Source organism: Callorhinchus milii, unplaced genomic scaffold (assembly GCF_018977255.1).
Source record: "Callorhinchus milii isolate IMCB2004 unplaced genomic scaffold, IMCB_Cmil_1.0 Scaffold107, whole genome shotgun sequence".
NCBI lineage: Eukaryota > Metazoa > Chordata > Chondrichthyes > Chimaeriformes > Callorhinchidae > Callorhinchus > Callorhinchus milii.
The window spans coordinates 66,026-73,077 of NW_024704848.1; the positions used below are offsets into that span (position 1 = coordinate 66,026).

General features: G+C 42.1%; 1 non-coding gene across 1 annotated transcript; it reads right to left on the reverse strand.

Annotated features, from left to right (window-relative positions):
• Window positions 1–834: 834 nt before the first annotated feature.
• On the reverse strand, window positions 835–907 carry trnaf-aaa. Its single transcript has one exon. It is a non-coding gene; the product is annotated as a tRNA-Phe (tRNA).
• Window positions 908–7,052: the final 6,145 nt, after the last annotated feature.

Consider the following 7,052-nt stretch of genomic DNA (forward strand, 5'->3'; position numbering starts at 1 on the left):
TCGCTCAGTTTCTAAAAGTAATGACTCTTACAGTCACATCACCTTCAGACCATTACCTGCCTACAGATCTGCTCTTCTCGACCACCACATGGTGTTTATCGTATCGGTATCTCTCCATCATGGGTTCCTACGCAAACCTTCATGCCGCCCACGGGTGCTGTGACCCATTCCGGCTTTCCAACTTCATTCCGTTCACATCTCCTTCCAACACGCTCCATTGCTGGAATTTTACGACGCGTTCTTCTCCACCATGATCCCACAAGCACCGATTTTAATCTGTTTCCTCAATGTGGCATTTTGTCAAAGCCCATCTGGAAACAGAACTGCCTCATATCTATTACATTTCACTTATTTGATTCTGAGCTTCCCAAATAATTCGCTAACATTGGTCAGCATGTAATTTTTTTGGAAACTCCATGATGGCTGCTGCTAGCAATAATCTACTTCTCCAGATATAATAATAATATTCAAGCGCAGAGCAGGGCAGGGATAGGGGAACATCGAATCAACCATTACGAATCAAACATGGCTCTCAACAGTAGAAATCTTGCATAATACCACTAAACCACTGGCGCAGGAACGAGCCATTTAGCGCATCAAATAACTGGAATTTCAAAACAAGAACATGGCAATATATAACTGAATGGCTCTTTGTTGATTTGCTGCACATTTATCAAAATTGATCTTCACCTTCAAGTCATTGGAAATAATAAATTGTGGTTGTGTAATTGAAACAGAACCTCGCAGAAGATTCACAATGTAAAATGTCCCAAACGGGCAGTCTTAAAAGGACAAACATAGGCTGTGAGTTCCAATCAAACAGAACGAAAAAGCTGCCGAAACCCGGGATTGAACCAGGGACCTTTAGGTCTTTAGTCTAACGCTCTTCCAACTGAGATATTACGGCCGTTGTAAATTTACGTGCTTCAGGAAATGAGGGCGAAGACTGTCAGAGTCTTGTCTGCAGGACAACATACAATATGTTCCACCGTGAACCAGGCGGAGAATGCCCAGTGTGGGACAGAGGGAACCTGTGGAACGTCAAGGAGGGAAAGGGCGCGAGGAAGCTGCTGAGGAATGAGACCCTTGTGGGAATAACGCAGGACAGGGGACAGGAATATGTGCATTTTGGGTATAAGTTAGCAACTCGCAGCAGAGGATGCAGCCAATCCGCAAACAAAGAGTTGAGCAGTGGGGCAGTGTCAACCTAGAGACATGGAAAAGGAACCAGACACCAAAATTGTGAGCGAAACAAATCAACATTCATCTGGTTGTTAGCGCCGTGGCTCAGTTGGCAACTCAACTTCTCGTGAACAGGAGATCCTGGTTTCAAAGCCCAGCGGTGCCTTGCTGAATACCCGAACATGAAAAATCTTGGTTCTTCTGCTGGGATTGTCACATCATGTTTACCAAATGCGAAGCTGGTTGTTACTTCACGCTCTTGACCCACCCTACTGATCCAATTTGCTTAAAGCCACAACTCCACCATCCACTGTATCCGCAAGAATAGCTCCAGCCTTCTCTTCATCCACTCCACCAGAGCTGGTCATGACGTCAGCCACTCTGCTCCGAAATTCTGATATTGGGGAATTTACAAGTCTGCTCGGTTTCCTTGTCAACAATTTTTGTCTCAGTGCTACAGGGCCGGTTGTTGATTTCGTTACCAATAGTTATCCAGGTTTCCGTGTATTCACACATGTATTTACACGGTTACGCAGTTTAAATTCAGAGAGAATCATAAAAAAGCTTTGCGTTTTCCAATTATTCTAATTGTTAAATGATTTGTTGATTACAAATCTGCCAGAAACGCTGTTGGATGTATAGAAATCCAGGACATTATGCATTCATCTGACCAGAGCAGAATAAAACTCTCTGCAACATTCGTTCAAGCTCCCAGCTCAGAGTTCGAGACACAGTAAAGCGTCCTCTACACTGTCCTTCTCATTAACCAGGTCAGGGTTAGAGACACAGTAAACCTATATCCACACTGCCCGCCTGGATAACTAGGTCAGGATTTGAGAGACGAAAAGCTTCCTCTACATTAAACTCATATGATTCTTGCTTTGGAGTTAGCAGCTAAATAAATGTACAAGTGGGCAAAGGGTTACAACATCGGACGAGCCGCTATTTAGGGATTGTTTGCTATGTGTCTTATTACGCCTACTTTCTTACTCCTACAGGCAAATAAACTACAATACCAATATCATTGCATTAAATGTCCTGTTCGAATTGGCTAAAGAGTAACTGATAATTTTCTAGTGTACGGGTATCATACAAGATCCAAATTCGTTTGAGCCGAGTTGGACGACTGGATGGTGCAGGTTTATTTATCACAACTGCTCAATGATTTGAAGTAAGTTTGTTGCTTTACCAGCCTTTCTGTGCGGTTGCTGCAAACCATAGAGAGACGGCTCATCTCTCTTTGACAGTTAGACTGGAGATACTATGTGAAAATAATAATTGTTTGTGATAATGTGCAGGTTGCTTATATATTCTTTTTTGTTTAGCTTGGGGAATAACAATTTAAGAAAATGGCAGGGGTTGCAGGTTCAAATCCCGGATTAACCCGCATTTTAGTGGATTGTTTCTCCGCAGTTTTAAAGCAACCGCATTTTCAAAATAATCGATTATCTTGTGTACATCATGCAGCTGATGCCAACTTAAACAGGGGCAATTCAATTTGTTTGCAAAGCACCGTATGTGACAGGTTAATCAATAATTCCCTAGACAGCATCAGATTTCCCAGAACTCCGAGGCCCGTGTCCTTTCCCACACAAGACACCAGAGCCGATCATCCTCGCCATGTTCCATTGATTCCCTTGCCCAGCTGAGAGAGTTCTGGATCCCCGTCTTATGTTGAAATATCCTCAGTCAAAATCCACGCCAAAACCTCGACCCATATGGCCTGGGCCACCCACTTGCCTTGTTTCATTTGATTGTTTTATTTATCCGTGTTATCCAGTCCAACATCAGCGGGCGAGATTTAGACCTTTCTGGAACTGAATTCTACATAACATCTGACTGTCTCTTCCTTCCCTTATCCACGATCAGTCTCAAGACACCTTTTTGTCCGTGTTGTTGGTCATCATTGCCTTCCCAAAACGCCTCAATTCCTAACCCCACACCAATGCCCAGTTAGTAATATTATTATGAATAATAACTCCTACATTCGATACAGCAACTTATCCAACTTCGAATCGTCTCAAAATGGTTCTTGGAATATATTATAAATTCAGTTGATTGCACATTTTTTGGGCGAAATGCGGCAGCCAATTTCGTACATCAGTGACCCACAAACAGTCGTGGATAGAGTAACCAATTTAACACGACTTATCTTGTTTGAAGTAATATTACACCCGGAAATTGCTCCACCAATCGACTAACAACCGGGTGCCTCCATATTTCTATGTAAACAGAGACGACAGCAGTAAAGTAACTTGCGAATTGTTATGTTCTGCCGGAAATCTAACACAGGTTTTCCAGCAGCTGTTGTACTCAGCCTCGGAATTTACTGATCAGCTACTCCACGGCTTTCCTTCTCAACCTATGGTCACCTGCCCCTTCCCCCCAGCTCGAAGTCGAGCTCCAACTCTCTCAGGCGCTCATTGCCGCCACTCTGCGTGAGGAGCGCTGTGTAAGCGCAAGTTATTATGCTGTTAAGTTGCTTTTGAAATCATATCTTTACTTAAAGAAAATTGAGGACGCACTGCAGTAATTCTAATCAGGCAAAAGTCTAGCGCGACTTACATCACAGTATTTCATCGAGAATTGTCAAAGTGAGTTTCATCGCTGCGACTAACAGTACTCTTTATTTGTCCGTGGCCGGTTCCGCGAATTTTATCTGCGTGGGTATATTTTAATCTTACATTTTTTTAACCATCTGATTAATTCAGTGCCCAACAAAGCCCATGCCATTTCTTTCAGTTCCTTTCTATTCAAGTGAGTAAAAGCAGCAAAGGGACAGCACCTCAGAGCGATGACTCAATCCGCGGAAATTGAGTTTGACTGACCTGAGATCAACGAGCTCTCTTTGCGGCGAGAAAGGACGATTCAATTATGTTTATTCAAAAGTAACTGTGCGCCGTAAATCATGTTTCTACGTCAGTCGGCTACCGTGTTAATGTCGGAGAGATACAGAGAAAGCCAGTCCGTCTTTATTAGTACAGATGTGTCTCTCTAGAAGAGAGTGTGATTTCCTCTGTCGCTATTTTGATGCAGAATGTCAACCACACCGCATTTTCTTGCGGCTTTGTTAAATTGTTTTTAAATATAGCTCATCAACAACAGGAGAATTCAATAAAAATATTCCACAGAGAGTCGCCCATGCAAGACCTTAATCGTGACGTATCATTAATGTCTCCACATCAATCGAGTACTGTTACTTGGCGGACAGACAAACAGAAAACCATTTAGTCTTTAGTATAGATTAAACGTCGGAACCCGAAACCAGAAGAACAGATGTCACTGTTATTTTACGATGCGTAGCTTGTTTATTTAATATAGGGAATAATACATATAAGTTCTCAATGATTCAATAAACAGGGTTACAATATCGCGGTTACAGTAGATAATATTATAATATTCTCATATATGGCATGTCACTTTAGGCTTAAATAACTAACTAATCTCAAACAACTTAACTAAAGCAATAAATAAAATAGCAATTTATTCATGACCATAACAAGGAGGACAAACTTGAAGGGATGAAGATCACGACACATATCAGAACCATAATATCACAAACAAATATTTGTATGAATGGCTATTTAAAAGATAAACCCTTTCACAAATACACTTATAAATATACTGTTGATCAGTGCGTTTTTCTGGGGTAACGTGTGCTCCAGTTTGCCTTCTTCCATTTCACTATTTAAAACATGTACTAACTATTTTGAATGGATATTTGATTGCATTCTTCAGTTCCGCTCTAAATTTGGTCTGAGTGATCGTATAGATGGCTGTGTTTGTGCAGGAATTCAGCAGCTGAAGCATCAAACCTGCTTCTTCAAACATTCTCAAAGGGTTAAAAANGCCTCTGGATTTGAAGTAACCTTTAACTGTGTATTGTATGTAATGTGCAACAGATGTCACCCACAACAATACAAAACTAAGTGATATAGTGAACAGTAAAATGATTGATTTCTTTCTGTTCTCCATTTGCGGATCTTTGCGATGATCATCGCTGCTGCTGAAGCCCCGCAGTTTGCTGCGGACTCGACTGGCCACAAGAATGTGTCTGACGGTCAGAGAGTTCAGCAACAAAATCAGCACGAATGGGAGCAAAGGGACCAAAATCTGTTCAAGCCAATAAAAAGCGATCCACGCGGTCTGATAACGGATGCTCAATTTGGCAAAGCAGCCCCAGGGCAAGTGATGAATTCTTCCGTAAGAGTAGAATGTAAAATAAATGGGAATATTTTCCAAGCAGATTAACGAACTTAAAGTCCCAATAACAACAGACGCTGTTTTCTCAGTGCAGTATTTTTGTTTCAGTTTCTGACAACAAACAGCCACAAAGCGATCAAAGGTGAAAGCCACAGTTAGCCACACAGCAGAGTCCACGGCGGCTGCAGAAATGACATGAATGAAGCTGCAGACAGGAGTGTAGAACAAATATGAGGTAAGTAAATAAATCTCACCAATCTGTTTCAGGATTACTTCAGAGATAATGACTGACAGATCCGCCGCTGCCATGGCCACCAGGTAGCGGGTGATACATTTGGAGAGTCCGCACTTTCCTCGGTAGAGGATCCCAATCGCCAGTAAATTAACTGCAAGAAAAAAAACAGGAAATTTATTAGAACCTGACCGTGGAGTAATATGCTGACGAGTCTGTAGTAAAACATCAGTGAAACAATCAAGAAGTGAAATTAACGGTGTAAGTGTGTTCTAATAGGGAGTTGTTTATAACAGAATGAAGCCATTAAAAAACGGTACACCAGGCTTGTTCAGTGACAAGTTGAATTTAGTATATTACTGTGCAGAAAGGAGAGACTTCAAGGAGTGCGATAGGTAAATCAGTGGGAAGAGCCAAAGGCGAGGAGGGCATTTGAGCAGCATTACATAGATTGTGGGGAGGACAAATTTGCTGGACTGTGGGGAGAGCCCGAGAGAGTTGGGCAAGTGGAGTAAGGAAACTTGCCGACCGTTTGCCTTGCTGGGAACGAACACAGTTCTGTCGCTTGCGGAGAGTGGTCTAAACCTGAGCTACAGGAATCCACTAGTAATTACGAGCAGTGATTTAACTCACCAGGAATTCCAACTGCTGCAAGAACAGGATAATAAATTTCTTGTATGTTCAAAAGTTTAGATCTTCGTGGCATCTTTCCAACAGCGATATCTTTTGCAAGATGACAGCATTTCTGTCCACTGAGGTAATGCTGTCACATATTTGTAGCCTTTTGGGAAACTCCATGGAGATTGAGAGATGATGTGATCATCGCATTAGTAACGATGGTGGAACAAACAACTTCAGACACGTCAGCAATATGTTTCAGGTATCATTGTCCTGCATTCTATACGTTGTGTAACTCAAAATCTATTGTGCAGCAAAATCTGTTCAATAAGGAAGTTAGATTCAATAAATTAGATTAGCAAATGCTTTTATTTGTGACCTCGACATTTTATTTTTTATGCGCATGTGACTGATGTTGCAATTCATCTGAGGTTTAACTGCTCTCCTGGTTGATACATTTGGTCAATATACAGAGAGCAGGAAAAGGTCAAATGATACAATACAATACAAAATTACATTTGTATTACGCTTTCACATTGGAATGGATCCCAAGGCGCTGGAAAATCAGGATTTGACCTGAGCTGTGGTTCCGGATTCGGGAGGATGGAGGCAGGGCCTGTAAGAGGGGTGAACGAAGGCTTCGTAAAACTGGAGAGTAGAGTCTCAACTTCAAGGAGGCAAGAAATTAATGTGGGATAGAGTTCCATAGGGTAGGGGCAGAAAGGCTGAAGGCACGACCGCCGGTAGTGGGGTGAATCTCGGTGGGGGGGAGGTGGGTGCTGCTCATGGAAAATGCCAGAGCTTGCTAAGCAGTGTG